Source organism: Alligator sinensis, unplaced genomic scaffold (genome assembly GCF_000455745.1).
Source record: "Alligator sinensis unplaced genomic scaffold, ASM45574v1 scaffold109_1, whole genome shotgun sequence".
In the NCBI taxonomy this organism is placed as follows: Eukaryota; Metazoa; Chordata; order Crocodylia; family Alligatoridae; genus Alligator; species Alligator sinensis.
The window spans coordinates 3,003,459-3,024,079 of NW_005841852.1; the positions used below are offsets into that span (position 1 = coordinate 3,003,459).

The 20,621-nt window shown below is 43.9% G+C and overlaps 1 protein-coding gene across 7 annotated transcripts in view; it reads right to left on the reverse strand.

Annotated features, from left to right (window-relative positions):
* The window catches only part of LOC102379397 (dual specificity protein phosphatase 13-like), a 42,082-nt gene extending 23,187 nt beyond the window's left edge, over window positions 1-18,895 (reverse strand). Inside the window, exons 1-3 of one of the 7 annotated variants that reach the window (XM_025212801.1) lie at window positions 6,372-6,423; window positions 3,986-4,150; window positions 910-1,003 (exon numbers count right to left, since the gene is read on the reverse strand). The gene's annotated coding sequence lies outside the window, so the exon portion shown is untranslated. Of the gene's footprint in view, window positions 1-909; window positions 1,004-3,985; window positions 4,151-6,371; window positions 6,432-18,762 lie in introns of those variants that run through there. The other 6 variants (XM_006016288.2, XM_006016287.2, XM_025212804.1 and 3 more) reach the window with 6 other exon arrangements.
* Window positions 18,896-20,621: the final 1,726 nt, after the last annotated feature.

Genomic DNA, 20,621 nt, shown 5'->3' on the forward strand with positions numbered 1-20,621 from the left:
TTTCCCACATAAGGGCCCTCATGCTGCCTCTTGAGAAGAATTCCATTAAAATGCAGCATGAGATAATACATGTGTGCCCATCTGAACATCAGGCTTACCCTAGGAAAAAAATAAATCAAGGAAGGTTTTGAAAGTAGGAACACTTCAGCTGTTTGCAATGCTGTTGACAACTGACAGGCTGTTGATAAAACTGTGTGGTGGTCAACTTATACATTTGCATTCAATAAGTGTGTGTGTGTGTTGGGGGGGGGGGGGGATATATCACCTTAGCAACAAGTATCTATGCACTTGCACCCTCCAGCATACCTGTGCTACCACAAGCTCTTGGTTTCAGTATGTATCCAGTCCACAGTGGTTTTATTCTTTTTCTCCTGTCTAGTACTTTTTCCCTAGCCACCCACATCCAATGCATAATTGCTTTGGATAAACAGTACAGCTTTCTGGATTAAGTCCATGTTTTTTAGCTGTGGTTTTAAGTCACCAACAGTCAGAACTGTGCTACATGCTGTAATTAGAGCTCAAAATCACCAACCAGTTAATAGTTTCTAATAGTAGGAACATCACTTTTGTCTTCTATAACTGCAGCTGTAGAGCAAAGAGGCTGCGGATCATAAAATGCTCAGAAAGGAAGATTTCTTGAAGAAGTACCCCTGAGGATGGAAGAATTATAGCTTAAGCAAGAGAAATAAAGTGACCTTGACACTGCTAACAGTTCACTGAGTGCTGTCACAACCAGATCTGCTTTGAGATTTCATCAATGTCATAAACTGTTGATAGGTAGAAGGTACAGCAGTTCTGACACATGATGTCAAGGAGAAAAGACTGGAAGGAAAAAATGTCTTGCAAGCAGTGGAAAGACAAACCAGCATGGTAATACCCTGCCATTAGAAAAGCTTTGAAAGCACTTACCCTTCTTTAGGCAGTGAAGATGTATGTGATTGTGAATTAAAGGGGTTTTTACTTTTCCTTGATTAACTCCTTGACTGGTTTCATCTGGCTGATGCTGTCGATAAAAAGATGACAACGATGTCAAGCTTACAGCATTTCAGAATATTTGAACGCACAAATAAAGGATTTTGATATTTCCCAGCAGCACGGTGAATGGTATTCTTTACTGCTTACTTTAAAGGAGCTGAAAGAGACAGCTCCAAGAGCTCCCCTCTTTTGCTTGCTTGGAAGGATGAGAATGGCACTTCTTACAAACTTGACAGAGCTATGCAAATTCCTCAGCCTGGAATCTTAAATACAAAGATTCCCAAACCCTGTAATATGAGACATATCTTAGCAGTAGAATTGTTGGGACAAATGCCTGCTCCTTCAAAGAATGATGACCACTTGGATTTGTCTTTAATTGAGTAACTAAAAAAGAAGTTTTTGTAACATCTTTTAAATAGGAGTGCAGCAGGGCTTTTTAATACTGTTTCAATAAGGCTATTCTTGTCCTGCTCCTGTTTATCAGTGAGGTAGCACTGTGTAATAGCTAGGTCAGTGAAAAGAACATAAGGGACAGAAGTTGCATATAAACTGGTTTAAATGAACAGAATATGGTTTAAACCTGTAACAGAACAGAAGTTCAGTGCACATAAACCAGTTTCAAAATGGCTGAAACTGGTTTATGATAAATCTGGTTGAAAGTGCCATCAAACTTTAGGTCAAACTAGTTTATGAAACTTCTGTCCCAAACCCCTTCCTGGTTTTAAATGAAATCAGAGTCCCCCAGCATCCCAGCATATTTTTTAGGGCTGGCTCACTGGCCTCACTGGCTGGCTTACTGTGTGTCCCCCTCCGCAAGGCAGACCCCAGCTGGGGTCTGAGGCCAGGGAGGGGGGGGGGTTAAAACTCATCTTCCCCCAAGTACAGAGCTGCCTTGTCCTGCCGACTGTGGACTACAAATTCCAGAGGCACCTGGAAGCAGGGAGAGGAAGTGATGAGCAACCCTGAGAGTTCTGCTGCTGTGATTGTGGACTGAAAATCCCAGAGACCTCGGGGGCAGCAGGAAGAGTAAAAGAACACACAGCCCAGGCTGCATTTATAGTTCTTCAGTTTATAGATATTCAGAGAAAGAACTATTCTTGTTCAAGCTTTTATGAATTCAGTGCTACTACCTTCCCTCCCCACCCCCTCCTACCCCAGGGCCTGGCCATGCCCTCCTCTTCTCCAGCAGGGCGTGGGGAGAAGTCTTGGAGGGCTCTCTTCCCTTTGGGAGTGGCAGGCAGGTATGCTCTAGTGCCCCCTGGCTTCTGGCCTGAGCCACAGCAGGCATGTGGCTGCATTTCCTGGATCAAAAGGAATGTCTGTTTATTTGCTTATTGGTTCAATCGCTGCAGCTTAGACTAACTGCAAAGACTGAATCAATTCAGCCTTGAGCTTTCTGACTGTCTGTACTTAGCCCAGGAGCCTTAGGTTCTGTGCTCTTCTCTGCAACTGACCTGCTGTATGATAGTGTGCAGAACACTTTTCTGTCCATGCCTCTGTCCCATATATTAGAGTGCAAGCTCTTTAAAGCATAAATTGCCCTCACAATGGGTAAATATAGCACCTAACACAGATTGCTCTCATTTTAGGGAATTTAATTTCAATTGTTTTTTAAAATAAGGCTATTTTTGGTTAAACAAATCTTTTTGGTGTGCCTATAGATCACTTTAAGATTCTATGGGAAGTTTAGAAAGAAACAGCCATTGTTACACATGCAGAAGCCTCCTTATCTATGAAGTATACAAGATCTTCAGTTTGCTTTGTAGCTCTATATGAGGAGAAGAGTTTTATTGACAGATACTGAAGAACTATATATGTTGCACTGGAAAGGAGAAACAGTGGCAATAGGAGCTTCTCTGAAATGTACTTATGCAACTGGAATGCAGGCCTGGTGAAATACAGGGGGAAATATTAGGTCTTCCACATTTCACTCCGAGTTCCTAATCACTGAAAGTACACAGGGTGTGCCACTATGTGGCCTTTTGCACCAGCATAAATAATGCTAAAATACTGTAATACTTGATTTTGCCAGGAGATGGCAGGAAGAAGTTAGAAAGATGCAGAAAGGATTAACTGAGCAGCATACTCTTCATTTATTTTTTAGAAGAAATGTGTTAGAAATGCACATGACACAGTATTGATTGGATGGGAGAAACAATGTGAAACTAAGTGTGGTGATAAATCATATAATTGCAAGCAGAATATGACATCTGCATTTTGTTCTTTCTTAAAGAACTTCTGAAGCAATGTTTATCTTTCCTATGTGTAGTAATGATCTTGTGTCATTCAGCCTGGTACTTGCCATTTGGTGAATGAAATCTATTGTACCAGGACATAGTATTCAGTAGTCCAGACCACACTGAGGTTTTTTTCTCTTTAATGACTCTCAAATGTATTTCCAACAGAGATTTTTGTGTCTGATAGCTAAGAAATTGTATTATTTTTCCTGTTTTACAGATTCATGTTCAGAAATATCAGAATTCTTTTTCTTGCTATTGCCTAAAGTTGCTAAAATCTTGGTCTCTTTACCCTGTCACTCCAACAGTGATTGCTTCATTTATATTTGGAAGCAGCTCATTGTTACTTCCTCATGTTTACTTTTGTTTTGGCCTTTTTGTTAATTCACTTATGCTGGTGGGGAAAACTTCTGCACAAAAGTTGCACTTCAGGCACTAAAATTGGAGTCTAGTTTGGGCTCATGCTGATCTCATTATTCCTTAAAAGTTTCCCCTCTCTCCCAAAATGATCAGTAACTTCAGCATCCCCTGCTGCCTGCAGTTGTTTCATCAAGTCACAGAATGATGGCCTGTAAGATATTTATCAATTAAATGTATGCTATTTGGAAGAGAGGGGAGGTGAAAAGAAATTTCTTTCTCAGAGGAAAACCAGCTCAAGTGATGGTGGTTATTCATGATGATGATGACACAGTCTCCTTACCACCAAGCTTTTCTGAGGACAATTCCAAACTTAATTTAAATGTCTTAGGCTAATTTAAATGTCTTAGGCTCACCTTTGGCCCATTTAATGTTTTCCTAATTCCCCATTCCATTCTAGGCATTCATTCAATTTCTGGACAGTTAGGCTTCTTAGATATGCTCCAGTTTTTGAGGTGTTTGCAGTGTCTAGAGCCTCAGAGGTCTGAGACAGAGCGAAAGGAGCCCTGTAAGAGCAGCAGCTGCCAGACATGAAAAAGGAAGTGGGTCATTCAGCAAGTTGAAGACATGAGAAAATATCTCTTTGTAAATAGTAGCTTAAAGGGGCTCAGGGTCAGTTCAGAGATGTCTGTACACCTTCCTTCTGGAGATAGAAGCCCAAATGGCTCAATTTGGGGGTATAACTTTGGTTAGATGAGGTCCCTGAATATTATCCAGAGAGAGTAGGCAAAAATTTTGGTAACAGTTTTCTCCCCTTCCAAATTTCAGCAAAAATATGAACTAAATTTGGGATTGGGGATTCCATTTGATATTGCATAGGCTCTCAAGGTCTCTCTCCAGGATCCTGGTACTAATAATGTGGGTTTTAGAGGTGAGGGAAATTCAGTCTCTTCCCATACAACTTTTTCTAGTAAGAGTTCTTTAGAGAGAAAGCTGAGGCAAACACAGAATGATGCGGTGTCTGGGGCTTCTTTACATTTGGGACAGACATGACGCATGTGCCCTGGTGAAGTGAGTCATAGCCAAGGATCCAGGTTTTCTGTTTCCCACAGAAAAACCAGGAAACAATGTGGATTTTCCCTCTTAACTGAGAAAAACTTGGATTTTTCATTTTAACAGAGAAACATGCAGATTTTTCATTTTTACAAAGAGCTCTCTGCAGGCTGGCAGGACATGGAGGAGGGCGGTCAGGCAGGAGGCACCATGTGCGTGTGCATGCTCACACATGCACATAACCTCCAGGCAGCCTGGAGAGCAGCTTCCACAGGTAAGTCTGATGGTGGGGTGGGGGGATTGAGGCCCCCATATGGAAGGAGGGAGGGCGGGAGTTTGACTGGGCTGGGGTTGGGGATGCTGCCCAGATAGGGCAATGCATGGGGCTTGGGGCCCAGGGCTGGAATGTGCGGCCACAGGGCCCCAGCTGGGAGTTGAACAGAGCTGCAGATGGCTTGTTTGGGAGGGGGGGAGCTGGCTCCCTGCCACTGTGTGTACTCCCGGGGGGGGGGGTAGTAGGGGCACATGCCCCCTTGATCTGTGCAGGGGGTGGGGGTGGGCTGCCTGCTGCGGGCTCGGGCTCCCTGCCCTGCTGCCCTCCCCCAGGGCCTCCGCAGCTCAGTGGGGAGGTCCCAGCATAGCAGGGCAGAGCAGGGCCAGGTGGGGAAGCTCCTTGTCACTGCAAGCCCCACTCCACCATGGCAAAGCACTCCCTGCCTGTTCAGCAGCAGCAGGGGCAGTGGTGCAGAGTTGTGCCCCTTGCTGTTGCTGGCCAGACAGAGGGTGCCTCACTATGGTGGCGCAGAGCTCCCAGCAGCTGCAACAAGCTTCCCTGACCAGCTCTGCTCTGTCCTGCTGTGCCAGGTCCCACCCGCTGAGCTGTGGATGTTCCAGTGGGAAGGCATCAGGGTGGGGAGCCTGAGTCTGCAGCAGGCTGCCCGCATCCACAACCCTCCTCCAACACTCCCAATGGGCTCCACTCTGGCCGAGCTGCCCATGGGGGAAGGGGAGCCGGGCTCTGCACTCTGCTCTACCATAGCAGCTGCTGTCTCCTGTGGGTGGCAGCCAGAGTTCAGGCACTTCTGTGGAGGACAAGGGGCTGCAGACCTGGGTCCCTGGCCCCATAGCTCTGGCAGCTGGGGCCTCCTCTAGCAGTGCTGGGGAGCATAGGGGGGGTCTGTGGGTGGGGAGTGAGAGGCACTAGTAGGGCTGTGGGTGGGAAGTGAGGGGCACCAACAGGGCCAGGGTCTTTGGATGGAGAGTGAAGGGCACCAATAGGGCTGGGGGGCTGTAGTTTGGAAGTGAAGGGCCTGGACCCACATCCTGATGAGCAAAGGGGGCAGGGGGAGCTCTGCTTTTCCGTGACAAAAAATCCAAAATCAAATACCAAAACTTATAGGCACTTAGAATTTATTTTATTATAATGATTGAGGCCCTGGTAGGCTTCCAAATTGCTTTAAAATTGTAAATATATCAATAAAACATTGTGCTCATCTGATACCTATATCTATAGTGGCATTTCATTTTATTGCAGATTTTGGGGGTTTTAATCAGAGAATTTGCAATTTTTAAACACAGAAAACCAGGATCCTTGGTCATAGCCTTGCACTGAGGTGATTACTGTCAGGGTGTAGGTGCCATGGCAGAAGAATTTTTACAGAAGACAAAGACTGCCATCCTGGAAAAGATGTGATGTCACAAAAGAAAATTTTAAGTCTTATGAGGGCCCACTGGAAATTATGATCTTACCTACTGTAGCAGAAAGCCCCCTTTTCCTCTTGCCTGCAGTTGCTCTCCCCTCCTTGGATATGTTTTTCCTCTTCTACCTTTTCTTCCTTCCTCTTTCTTTCACTTTAAGATAAGGAATTGTGTTTTAAAATTTGTATGCATGCATTTTGTATCTCCCCTTGTATTTTGGTATTTTTATCTATTTTGTGCCATGGCATTACTTTTGTAGCTTATATTTTATACTCCTCACCTTTCAACTAAATGTGTTTAGTTTCAGAAGTAAGTTATACGTTGTAACAATGTTAACAAGGTCAGGAGTCAAACTACCACTTCCCTGTATCAGGCGGGCCCCTGAAAGAGTGAATGAATCAGTGATTGAATGCGTAACACAGTAGCAGGCAGCAATTAACACCTAGGAAAACCGCAGATCAACCAACAGAAGAAATCAATAGAAGACAATGTAGCAACAGGGAAATCTCTAAATGTCACTGTTTAAGGGCTAGAAGCCCTGGTCTGAGTTAATCAACGCCGGGGACCAACTTTTGGGATGAATATCTCCAGATCGACTGCTTCCAGAGCCCTATTCAGAATTCATCAACCGACTCCCAAACCTGCATGTACATGTGGACGACCCCTGGGGCTGACAGATGCCATCCAGTAGCCACCAAGGGGGAAGTCACACGAGGGTCCATGACCCCTGGATTGGGCAAACCTGAAAACTGGGGAGTCACCAAAGTCTGCCAAGGACAGATAAAAAGCAGTGAAAAATGACCCTCAGCGGCACCCTCTTGATCTCCAACTTGACCAGCACCTGACCTGTCCAGCCAGAAGGACCAGCCAGCGACCCCCTTCTGGAGGATAACACCACGCTGAAAGAAGCCTCAACAGCAGACTCCAGCACCTGTGGGATAGGTATACTTGAATTTTGTAGCTCGCTACTGTGTGTGTGTGTGTGGGGGGGGGGGGACCAGCCCCAAGGTTTATGATTTAACTTCATTACAGTGTTTCAATCCACCTAATAAACCAGAATTTTAAGGATCCCGAGTTGGACATTTGTAGCCAACACCATTATCCTGTTCAGTTCACCCAAATACCTATCCAGTAATCCTAAGTATTCTCCCTGCATCTCATTTACTCTTTTCTGTTGTCAGAGTTCTAGATCTAATTATATATTTTCTACTCCCCCAAACTGATGCATACCAACAATCAGACTAATTGCTTTGAAGTGTTTTTCCTGATTTATGTCAGAGAATGGATAGCAGGGATAGAGCTCCTGGGCTGTGAAGTTCACAGCTCTGAAGGTGGGAGGGGAAGTTGGCTTAGTGTCAGAACTGCACCCTTGGCAGTAGAGTTCAGGGGATGGAAAGTTTGTTCATGCAGAACAGGCAGGTGGAGGAGGGGAAACTGCATCCTGAGATGCTGGAGGACTGCAACATGGACAGTCCATCTGTGGGGAGTGGCCACACATTAATAGAACATAAGCTGGGTAGCACAGATCAAAGATTAAACCTGCCCTGCAGTGGCATAACTTTAAGCTGCTTAAACTGTGCTTAAAACTAGTTTCATGTACTAATGCAATCCAGGAGTTAAGATCTCTAAGGAGCCACTTAAAATGAATGTCCCTTACTCTGCTGACTGGTCACAGTTTGCATCTTAGCTAGCATGTTAAGCCTGTGAAACACAGATTTAAGATCCCCTATGGGGTCTTTAGCGTGGGTTTGTAAGAGTATTAAAGCAAAAAGGCAATTCTCTGTAGTATAATAGTCTTAGCAAGTTCAAGAAAAGTTTTGCACAAATTCCAGCGTCTATGGCTCCTCAGGGGAAGAATCTTATCACAACCCAATGAAGTCAAAGAGCACAACTTTGGAACCTCATTCTACTCCTAACAGCACCATCTAGGCTGAACCCCCGCAAGAAGTGTTATTATACATCCCATCCATTAGGGTATACTTCCCAAGGGCTGCAATCAGATGAGATGTTTTCTATTTGAAATTGGAACCTTTTGGAAATGAGACACAATACTGTGCTTTAACTTAGACAGGCAGCCCTCAATTCTTATGGCATTTCATAGTTTCATAGTTTTAGGGTCGGAAGGGACCTAATAGATCTTCTAGCCCGACCCCCCGCCAGGGCGGGAGAACAACAAAAAACCCTAAAAACAAAAACGGGACTCAAATGAGTCCAGCCAGGTAGGCATCCAGCCTCTTCTTAAAGACCCCCAGGGTAGGGGCCAGCACCACCTCCCTTGGAAGTTGGTTCCAGCACCTAGCCGCCCTAACTGTGAAGTAGTTTTTTCGGATGTCCAATCTGTACCTCCTCTCCATCAACTCGTGCCCATTACTCCTTGTTATGCCAGCGGGGGCTAGGGGAAACAGCGTCTCCCCCAAACCCTTCTGGTTCCCCCTAGTGAGTTTATAGACGGTCACCAGGTCCCCCCTCAGCCTTCTCTTGTGGAGGCTGAATAGGTTCAAGTCCCGCAGTCTCTCACTGTAGGGTCTGCCCTGTTGTCCCCGGATCATGCGGGTGGCCCTCCTCTGGACCCTCTCCATGTTGTCCACATCCCTCCTGAAATGGGGCGCACAGAACTGGACACAATACTCCAGCTGCGGCCTGACCAGCATCGCATAGAGGGGGAGGAACACCTCCCTGGCTCTACTCGAGATGCACCTGTGGATGCACGACAAGGTCCGGTTAGCCCTGCCAACCATGACCTCGCATTGTCGGCCCATGTTCATCTTGGAGTCAATAATGACACCAAGATCCCTTTCCGCCTCCGTGCTCTCAAGTAGGGAGCTCCCCATCGTATAAGTGTGCTGCTGGTTCCTACTACCCAAGTGCAGCACCCTGCACTTGTCCGTATTGAAACACATCCTGTTCCTGTTTGCCCACCCCTGTAACCTATCCAGATCCTTCTGCAATCTCTCTCTCCCTGCTAGCGTGCTCACCTCCCCCCAAATTTTGGTGTCATCAGCGAATTTAAACAGGTTGCTTTCCACCCCAACATCAAGATCGCTGATGAAGAAATTGAACAGCGCAGGCCCCAGGACCGAGCCCTGGGGGACTCCACTACCCACCTCCCCCCAAGTCGAGTATGATCCATCCACCACCACCCTCTGAGTGCGACCCTTCAGCCAATCTGCAATCCATCTGACCGTGTAGGCATCTATGCCACAGTCGCCTAGTTTATTAATTAGGATGGGGTGAGAGACGGTGTCAAAGGCCTTGCTGAAGTCCAGAAAGACTACATCCACCGCGACACCTGCATCCATGGCCTTTGTGACCTGATCATAAAAGGCAATCAGGTTGGTCTGACATGATCTCCCCCTAATAAATCCATGCTGATTGCCCCTGAGCATCATTTCTGATGCCGGCCCATCACAAATGTGCTCCTTGATGATCTTCTCAAAGAGTTTCCCCAGGATTGAGGTAAGACTGACGGGCCTATAATTGCCCGGGTCCTCCCTTTTCCCTTTTTTGAAGATGGGGACCACATTAGCTACCTTCCAATCTTCTGGCACCTGGCCCAAGCACCACGATCGCTCGTAGAGCCGTGCCAGGGGCCCTGCAATAACCCCAGCTAGCTCCCTCAGCACCCTGGGGTGGAGAGCATCCGGACCCGCTGACTTGAACGCGTCCAGCCCCTCCAGAAGCTCTCTAACCCGGTCCTCCCCAACCCGAGGTCTGAAGGCGATCCCCTCGCGTCTGGCTTCTATCACAGCAGGGAAGTCCCGGTCCCTGCACAAGAAAACGGAGGTGAAGAATTGGTTAAAGAGGTCCGCTTTATCCTCTGACGCAACCACCAGATTGCCCCGCATATCCTGCAGGGGCCCCACATTACCCGGCGCCTTCTTCATCCTCCCAATATATTTGAAAAAGGACTTTTTGTTATCCTTAATCCTGGACGCTAATCCGAGCTCTATATCCGCCTTGGCCTTCCTAACAGCCCGCCTGCAGGCCCGAGCAGAGGAGGTATACTCCTCTTTGGAGATTACACCCCCCTTCCACCGGGCGTATGCCGCCTTTTTGGCAAGCAGGCATTCCCGGACACCCTTGGTGAGCCAGGGGGGCTTCCGGACACTCCTGCCCCCTTTGCTTCTTGTCGGGATGGACACCCCTTGGGCCCCGAGTATCGTTTCCTTGAGGAACGACCACTCCTCTTGGACGCTGAGTTCCTCTGCCCTCAAGGACCCCAGTTCCTCTCCCACTAATCTCCTCATCTCACTGAAGTTTCTGAGTAAATCATTTCCTTCCTGAGTAATGATTTCCTTCCTGAGTAAATCAGTGCTACTTGGTTATGGCTTCTTTTCCTCCCTTTTACCTAACTCTGTTCCCCCAGAGAAACCAACTGCATTGCTATCTTGATGTGCAGGAGAGAAGTTTTGTTTATGGCTCTAGTAATGCCAGGACTTTGTGTTCTGGGTAGACTGGTGGGGAAATCAGTTGCACTGGTGCAAGTTACAACACTACTTTTGTATGTTATACTCAGTACGTGTGTGTGTGTGTGTGTGTGTGTGTATTTATAATATACTATACTAATATGTGTGTGTATTTATATAGTAAGTTGTGTGTGTGTATAATATACACACATACATTAGTATAGTATATGTATATAGTTGTGTGTGTATGCACACACATGCACGCACATACACACACAGTAATATACATAATATACTAGCATATATGTAAAATATTATAATTAAGCTTGCCCAAATTTACTAGGGCTTGTTCAGTAACCATCTGGTTTCCATTCTATGCTCTTAATCCTTTTTTATCTTCCACTAGCCAGAACCTTTCTTAATCAATATTATTCAGATATGCTTTGAGTCTTCACTGACTATGCCTGCCATTGCCTCTGGTTACACTGAATCTTATGCCTTTACCTCCCAATTGCCAATGTCACTAAGCACTTGACTATCACAAGACTAAGTAGTAATGTTTCCTTTATTGAGATTTGCTAAATGGCCATTATTTATCCAAAATTTGCATATTGGTCATTCAAACTTAGCCAGCGTCATTTCCTTTCTATTGGCAGGAGGCTTCTCCATATCTTAATGCCTTGAGGAAGATGGAGGAAATTTACTATATCATTTTGGATGTTGATATTTAAGGGATGATCCTATTACCCACTGTAGGGACACACGGCCAGGAAAATCCCATGATAATTGATCTGTGGATCCTTGGCATGAGGAAGAATAAGGAACTATTTTTGTGCTTACCTGAAAATGCCCTTTCTTTGAGGAATCAGGTGCAAAGATCTGGCATACCCTAGACACAAGTGAATCATCCAGAACAAAGGATGGAATTGACATCAAGGAGATTGGGTTTGTAGGTGGAATGCTCTGTGGTAGGAGAAATTGTTGTGTGTATTCTTGTGTGGTTCCTCCCCCAAAACATATGCAATGATTTGTGTGATCCTGGCTTTGGAAGCTATCTTCACTGTAGGACAGGCAGTTCCCTGCTGCCAATGACTGAGGCCTGGTTTTGTTCCTGAGCTGCACCTGGCTGAAGTATTATTGTGACATAACTAGGAACTTTATTACATGAAAAAGACATTTTATAGTATGGATCTGCCTACACTAAAAATACGCATTTTTTCCTGTCAAATACCTGTTTCTTGCATATGGCAGAAAAGAAAATTCATTGGTCACTTCTTGTACTTCAGGGCCACAATTTCCATCTGAAATCCAGTGTTTAGCAAAGATGGCCAAGCTTACACATAGTAACCTGGCATAAAATAACTGAAATCTTGTCATACAGCAAGGGTCACACTAGGTTCCTCCAGAAGTCTTCACTATTTAATTTCAACCTGGCAATGGAATTCCATCTTCTGGTTTTTTCTTGCTCTGCGTGAGGTAACATCAAATGTGAAACTAGCTTATCTAACCTACAAAGGGTGTTGGATCAGCTAATGTTGCTTCAAGTCAGCCCTGGACAGTCATTTCAGTGCAACTTATTAAAACACACCTTGCACTGCATAAGATTAGAGCATTTGTATGCCTAATTTTCATTAGAATTGACTTTCTAGGTCATTTAGTCCAGCTCCCTGTTAATGCAGGCAGCATATTGTATGGTATCTTTCATAAAACGATCGAGCAATTTTAATGAAAAATGGAATTATGAATCCTTTAAGCTAGTTTTATAGTTTTAACTTAAGAATTCCAGAGCAGGTCCTGATAAGTGGCAATGGGGGAATGGAGGAAAGACAAGAGTAGCACGATGTCTAATCGTTACCTAATCAACTATTCTAACTTCATATTGCAATGCTTTTGTGGTTCTATGCTGGAATAAAGTAGGGCTAAAAGTTCTTGTATCTCCCAAAATATCTTATTTACTCACTATTTTTATTTTATCTCACAATTTTTTCTGAAGCTGGGCTAAGGATGGGTTAAGACCTCAGATGAAAACTCAAATGATTGGGGTTCATTTCCCGGCTGTTATGAATGCCTTCTGCAACTTTGACCAAATCACTTGGTCTTTCTGTAGCTCAGTTCCCTCCTCAGCCCAATAAAATGGAACTACTTATCTTTTTCCATCTTGCTTTGATGTTTTGAACATAAATTCATTAATACGTGTGAGATTCTCAGATTTTACAGTAATAGGTACCATATAAGGACTGGCTAAAAATAGAACATCAGCTGGGTTGCTGCAATTGTGATTAAGGGAAGAACAAACTTAGGCCCCATCTTTATCTATGGAGAAAAACTAAAATGTCCCCATACTGTACATGTACCTGAGATAAATGTACTATGTACAGCTTCCATAGTAGCAGATTCTATAGGCAAGGTTAAATTCCATTTGATAGTCACAATCCCTCCCTTTCACTTCTTTACTTATAACTTTCTTAAAAGATAAAAATCCCTTTTAGAGGCTGGGATTTTCCATGTCAAGGTCAAGAGTGAAAATTTGTCAGAAAAGTTTGAACAGCATCAGGTCAGGTGCCTTGAGTTAAGTGAAGGAAATAGTATATTTTGTATGATTTGAATGAAGTTAGCACTCTCGTCATTAACTCGAACCAAGGTAACATTTCTGGTAGTTGGGCCTCTATGAAGATGGGGCAGTTTGATAGACTAGAATGTAAGTTTAATGGAAAAGCCTTAAAACTTAGTGCGGATGAAGTCAAGCTCCTTGGACACACAGAGCTGGACTTTAGTAAACCAGTGGATACCCGTAAAGTTTGGGTTTAAGTGTGTGTGATCAGACAGGACTACTTTCCTGCTGAGCATTATTTCTGGTTGAAACATTTTTACAAGAATTAAAATGTCTGAAACACTTAGCTTTCCCTTTTCTTTCCATTTTTCTCCTATGCACATGCCCTCTGTGGCCCCCCCCCCTCCCAATCTGCTCATGTGGACAGATGGGATAGAAAAGGTGAGGGCAGTGAAACCAACAAACTAACAAGAGGTGGCAGGGGTATGACTACAATGTAGGCAGTTGAAGATTGAGCCTAACGGGATCAGAAACAGGTATGGTCAGGGAGGCAAGGGTGCAGACTAGAGGCAGGAGCAGATGAGTCAGGAGGTTGAGGTCTATAATGGACCAAGACATAGGTAGTCACCCTGAGCAAAACCACAGGCCAAAGAGGGTGTCAGAAACAGGAGGCGGAGATCCAAACTGGTGTCATTAAGTCAAGGGGTCTGGAGTAGGCAGCTAAAGCTGCATGGGTTGAGGGTGTTAGTGATCACCTAGATAGGAGTTGGCTGTCAGAGACAGGGGTGTCTGGAGCACAAGGAGTCAAGGAGCTAGCAGAACAATCTGGAACACAAGAGGTGGGAATAGAGTCTGGAACCAGAAACAGAGGGCAGGAACCAGGGAGCACGAAACCAGGAATAAACCAGAAGGGTTGAGGACACTAGGAGCAACAGTCAGGAGGAAGGAAACTAGAAACAGGGAGTCAGAAGCCTAGGGCTGGACAGGGAGGTGTATCTATTTTAAGTAGCCTGCTAGGCACTGAAGAGGGACTATTACCCTTATCTAATTTAAAAGTGCCTTAAATTATCAAGTGACTAAAGACTTTTGGACGCCTCAATTTTAGGATTCCCAGCTTGTGACACCATGCAGGGGCCAGGTTTTCAGATGGCCGCCTTAGCATTTTCTGAAATCCATGCCCCAGTAAGTTGGGCATCCAGAATTGCTAACCACTGGTGAAAATATTGGACTTTAGGTAAGACAAGGTTCTTTGGGTGAATCTAATATCTTTTATTAGACCACCTTAAATAGTTGGAAAACCATTTTTAAGGAATCTTTTGGGTTCAAAAACCCTTCATCAGGCTGAGGAAGTTTCAGCAGTTGGTGTGTGCTCTTCCTGGATGGAATGAAAAGTAAAGAAGCCAGAGGCTGGGCTGGTGTGCATACAAGACAGGCAAGCAGTGAAGATGTAGACTGAGGAGTCAGTGGGTGAGACACAGGTAATGGGCTTTAGGTAATACATAAAAGCCATATTCTTGCCCACTCCCCATTTATGCATCTTTGAGAGGCTTGTGCAATGGGTAAGCTGATTCTGTTGTGAGTGGAGGAATGTAATTTTAAATGCTCAGCCCTCTTCATTGAGTTTCTGCGCTCCAGAGACATCAAAGCAATGTAAATAAATAATAGAGATTCACCATCACTTCTCCACTAGGTGTCATTATGCAACCACACAAGGAAGAACAGTAGTGTAGGAACAGAGTAGCTTCTGGAAGGAGTCCCGATACAGCAAAGGAGTCATGTGCCAGTGTAACTCTCCACACAGGAATGGACTCAAAGTCAAGGGGACTACCCACACTTTAAAGATAAGTATGTGTTTTGATCCCAGCTCTTTGCTGCATGTGAACTTTAAAGCTCTGGTTTAGGCCAGAGACTCCAGTCAATTTAGTACTAGGATTTGTGGTTTGTTTGATCAGGTAGTTAAACAAAAACCTACAGGCTTCTTTAAAACTGATTTTTTTTTTAATTACTATGAACTAGTGAAAAGTGTGTTTAAAAATAAAGATCCAGAGATGGGGCCCCAGCCAAATCCAGCTCCCATGAGGAGTTCACTTCTAGACCCAGACTACTTAGTAGGTGAACTGACTTTGGGATCTGAATGTGCCCCTGACAGTAGGGAAATTTGTGCCAGAATTGGAACTTCCAACCTCTGTCCCATCACTAGTCTTTAAAAGTTATGCAGTTTTTATAAGTGAGTGTTTCTCTTCCCCTTCATGTTCAGCAGCACAGCACATCTTCTCCCCTCCTCTCCCATTCACCACCCCTCCAACCCACTGCTGCTGCTGTCTCTAGTTGTCCTGGAGATAGGGGGAGCTCAGCTGGGGACAGCAGCAGTAGCCTTCTGCTCCTGGGCTTACAGGAAACACCTGAGGGGACCAAACAGAGCAGAGGAACCTGCTTGCTGTTACTACCACCCTTGCTGCCACCGCTATCCCTGCTTGAGCCCAGCTCCCCATATAACCCAGCTAGAGCAGGGCAGGAGTGGCTCTGGAGCTGTCCCTGCTCCTGGGGCAGCCAGAGACAGTGGGGGCAATGGCAGCAGCAGGCAGGGGAGGGCGGGGGGAATGGGAAGGGAGTAGATGTACCACTGAGCACATAATGGGGGGATTCTCGCCTGATTTGGAGACATAAAAAGTTCCTGGCTGCTGCTCCTGTGGCATGGTCTGAAAGGGAGGGTATGTCCACACCACTGCACCCCCTTTGTATCTACCTCTGCTCGCATTGCTTGGGTTTCTGTTCAGCAAGCAGGAGCCCCTGTTTTGTGGAGAAAGGGATATTGTATGGATATTACCCACACTACACTACTGGTGTAGTCCATATTTTATGACTTCCCTTTTCATAGCCTTCAGATCTCCCAAACGTAAATTACCTTGTTGAAACTGGTTGAACCCTTCATTAAAGATAGCTGTGAGGCACACTGTAATCTACCCTACAGGGTTGTTGTTACTTTAACTGCAACATACATCTATGCCAAGCTGTCCTCCTGGTATAGATGCAGCTCTACTGATAGAAGGCCTATTTCTTTTCCAGAGTCAACCAGCTTGGCTGAATGACAGATAATCTGCCAATTTTTGCTGGAGACATGTTGGCTACACTGTCTGGCCTTTGCACACTCTGTAGCCAGCATAGTTATTCCAGCAGAACTCTGTAATATAGACAAGGCCTGAGAGACCCTACAGCAGATGCAAGTTCTTTCCTTTTCCATGTCCAACCCTTTGCAAAAAAAAGTCAAGGTAAGACTGCTCAGGAGTTTGAAAGATCAGGGCAGGCATACTTTTCCTAGGTACTGTTTTGGAGAATGTGTACATGTGTGCAAAGAGCCACCCACCCACACAAACCCACAACCCCCCACTTCAGTTGAGGAAACTAAAAGGAGCACCACATAGACAAGGATGAACCCAGCACAATGTATGAAGAAAAGCTGAGCTTAAAAGTGTGTGTAGGCCAGGAGCTGCTTGAAAGAATCAGGGACAAAAAACAAAAAGATTCTGAACAAAAAAAAGACTTCTGGTATATTTAATTCCTCCCGTGTTCAGGAAAATATGACTAACAAAACAACACCCCCCCCGCCCCAAGTTGAATTAGAAAAATACCTGACTCCATCATCAACTTTGTCTCCTCCTGACTGGAACAATTCACAAGGCCCTGATTTCTGGCTATTTACTTCAGTCAAAGGATGAAGGTTTCCATAACCATTTTTAAGGGCATATGTTTGGTTATGATTATTAAGCTAGAATTAATCTACTTACCACTAATACATAGGTTTGTACAAGTAGAAACCAATGTAAAAAAAGACTTAAGCATTTGAGTAGTCCTATTGGGGCTTGTCATACTTGTATCATGAAATCATCCAGATTTTTGTTTGGCATGATGTCAGTTTCCTATTTGAAGTAGAAATAAGGTATTTACTTAGCATGACTTTTTTCTTAACTATGTGAACATGTGCCATTTCTTTGAACAGCAGTGCCAACAAAGTGCTATAGGTTTCCTCAAACCACTGCTGCCCTGTTCCCAAAAGCAGCTATTTGGGGTATTTCCTCTCTCTAGCATCTTGCACAAATCTTTACTGTTTAACAAGCTAATGACCCATAATGTTAATATAACTGTGTAAACAGATCCAGAGAGGTTTGTGCTGGACCCCAGCATTATTGCCCTGCAAAACCAAGGCATGAGTATCATATACTAGTATCTTTTCTACCATCCATTTACTTATATGCACATAATAAGCAAGCCATTGGCACCTTTTGGCATAACCACAGATATCTCCTGCAATAAAGCAAGTTCTAAGTGGCTGAACAGAACACTTGCGAGAACACAGTTAGAATCAAGGTGTTTTAAATATTCTTGTTAAATATATATTCCACATCTAGATATTTAGAATGATGATCAGCACCCCTATGTAGCTAAGACAGGAAACAGATCAAAGGCTGCCATGTGCCAAAACAAAGAAATACAGGATACTTCAGAGCTCCTGTTTGGACATGTATGTCATTCATGACACTTATCATTTAAATTTCAGTATGGGATATATGTTTCCAGATAAACTATTATCCTGTGAAATACAGGCTTCTTAAGAGACTTAAGACTTAAATGTTGGCAACACTTCCCACACACATGCCTCCCCGCTCCCTCCACCCCTTTTTTGGTCACCAGAGAACTCGTTTTCTACATTTAATATAGTTAATATTTTCTTGTATGTCTTTGGCATCTATATCTATATATAATAGCTGTTTGTTTACCTACCATTTTTTGAACATAAGACCTCTTTGAAAACATTAGGTGAATATTTTTATTTGGTCAAAGGAATATTGTGGTCACATGATGAAAGATTTTTGAGAAATTTGGGAGCTAATGAGGGTTGGACACCTAACTCCCCTCATAGCCAAGAAATATCATGGAGGCTAAGAATCTGACATACTTCGCAAAAGGATGGGTAATAATGCTCAGAAGAAAAGTTATCAGGATCTGAAAATCAAAAATTCAGTAAAGAATGTATTTCAGGGCATAAGTCAACCTCTCCTATAACTATACACATCCAGTTGGTGAAAACAATTGCAGATGAGATTAAATGAGTTAGATGTGAAGAGCTGAGATCTCAAATGTGATGTTATGCAGAAGGTAAAGAGTCTGCAATAGATAAGAAACAGCTCAATATGTTATCAAGGGTGTACTTTGCTTCTGATGAATGTTAAAAGAACCTTTAGCCTTGAAAATAAAGAGGATAATTTCTCTCTAGGCAACGGCTGTTCATGCAAGTCATAAAATAAGAGCTCCAGACCCCTAATTTTATAGCACTTTTTAAATGATTGTGAAATAGTCCAGCTGCTTTGTGCCACAATAACACAAGGCAGAGATATTTACACTGCCAATAACAAGCATGCGTTAGCTTGCTCAAGCTGGCCTCAACAGACAGCCTGCCTTAGGTGTAACACATATGGAAAATTGGTACCTGTCAAGGTGGATGGATCTCAATTGTCTCTGGGTTAGAAAAATCCTGGGAAGTTTCTTTTCCACCAGACACCTTGCTTATTTTTCTTGTTTGTGACCTATCTGTGAAGCATGGGACATACATGGCTTGTGAGTCTTGTTCTATTTTAATTTGTGACAACCTGCCAACTATGTGTATCTTTTAGGCTGTACAGCCCTTGAATAACTTATCAGTTCAGATACGGTAGGCCAGATTCATCCTAGGGTAACTCGTATCAGTTTTGATGGATTTGCACCAGGGATAAATTTGGCCCTTGCATTTAAATTCAGACATTGATTATACAGTGGAGATATGTGATTCTTCAAACTGCTTAGCTGAGGGACTACAATTATAACCAGTAATTTTGTCCAGCTGCTCCTGTCTTTAGATGCGAAGCTAAGAGAGGTAAGAGATCAAACTATTAACACACTTGCACAACCCTGACAGAGTGATTGCATTTTTCTGATGCTTGATCTCTAGGAACTGTGGGAGGGGCATGGCACCCATCATGTGGATTTGGACACCTTCTCAAGAATCCATTTGAATTTTCTTTATCTTTGCCATTTCCCTTTTCCTTATGACTCACAAACCAAATGAAAGGAGAGATTCTTCTCTGCTGAGTGAGTAGCACAGCTGGATGACGGGCCAGCTTCTTCATGAAGCATTTCCTGCAAAGATGGAAGTTAAAACATTCAGACCCTCTCCTTCCTTCCCAAAGATCTCAAATCATAGTTAACAGCTTTGCCATATAGGGAACTAGAACCTCAGACCTCAACTTGAAGGAGTATCTAGTACACAGTGGGGGAAAAAGGCTAGCTAAGTATTGGGGAAAGGTCCAAACTAAACTCCCATTCCAAGGTTTGGGTTTGTTAAGAAAAACTGATTGTTTCCCTGTTTGTCTAATGTAGACTGTTTTTAACCAAGTTCTGGTGAATGATGGTGTGATAACACCAGCCCTATGACCTGGTCGTCCCTCCTTTTGCCCTCCCTGGGGAGAACTGTTCCTAACTGATGGTAGCTTCAGTGATATGGACACATTAACTCATTTTACACAGGGCAATCAACAGATTTGGATTACTACAGGTATGGATTACTAGGTTCAGGTTTTCAGCAACAACAATGAGGAAAGTGGTTCTGTATCCCATTCCTCAATTAAATGGTTTAAATTTATGGAACCTCCATCTACCCTTCCTTAGCTGTTTTTCAAAAAAGATGACTAGCCCTTCATTTTCAGCACCTCTTTTACTGCTGTTTGCTTACCTACTCATCTGTTTTTTCCCATCTCGATATTGTCTACTTAGATGTACTATGCCTTTGCAGTTGTTGGAGGGCTGTGAGAGGTAACTCCATGCTGTTTCTGAGTATAAGGTACATTTTTTGTGGTATTCCTTGGGTGAGGAAGCCCCCAAAATATAGGACTGCAAAGCAAAATTTCTCAAAGAATTGGAAATTCTGAGAATAGAACCAGGATCAAGGAACATCTCAGGATTACTGGGCATGTCAACAAGTTAATTAATGCACCATAGTTACTGTGCATTAAGCTTAGTACTTGTATAACCAAGTACTAAATCAATGTGCAGTAATTGACACTACTGCACATTAGTGCCAGCATACAGATTTTTAGCAATGCTAGTTGCGCAGTAACCTAATACTACTGCGCAATAGCATATTAGCATGGTTTTTGCTATGACACAGTACTGCGTAGTAGTATTACACTACTGTGCAGTTACTATCTTGTGTAGATGTGCTCACGGTTGTTTATATAAAGTTATAGGTATGTCTGGTATATTAACAGAAGGAGAAACTCTCTGCCTTAAGAAGCTTGTGGTATAAACTAGGTG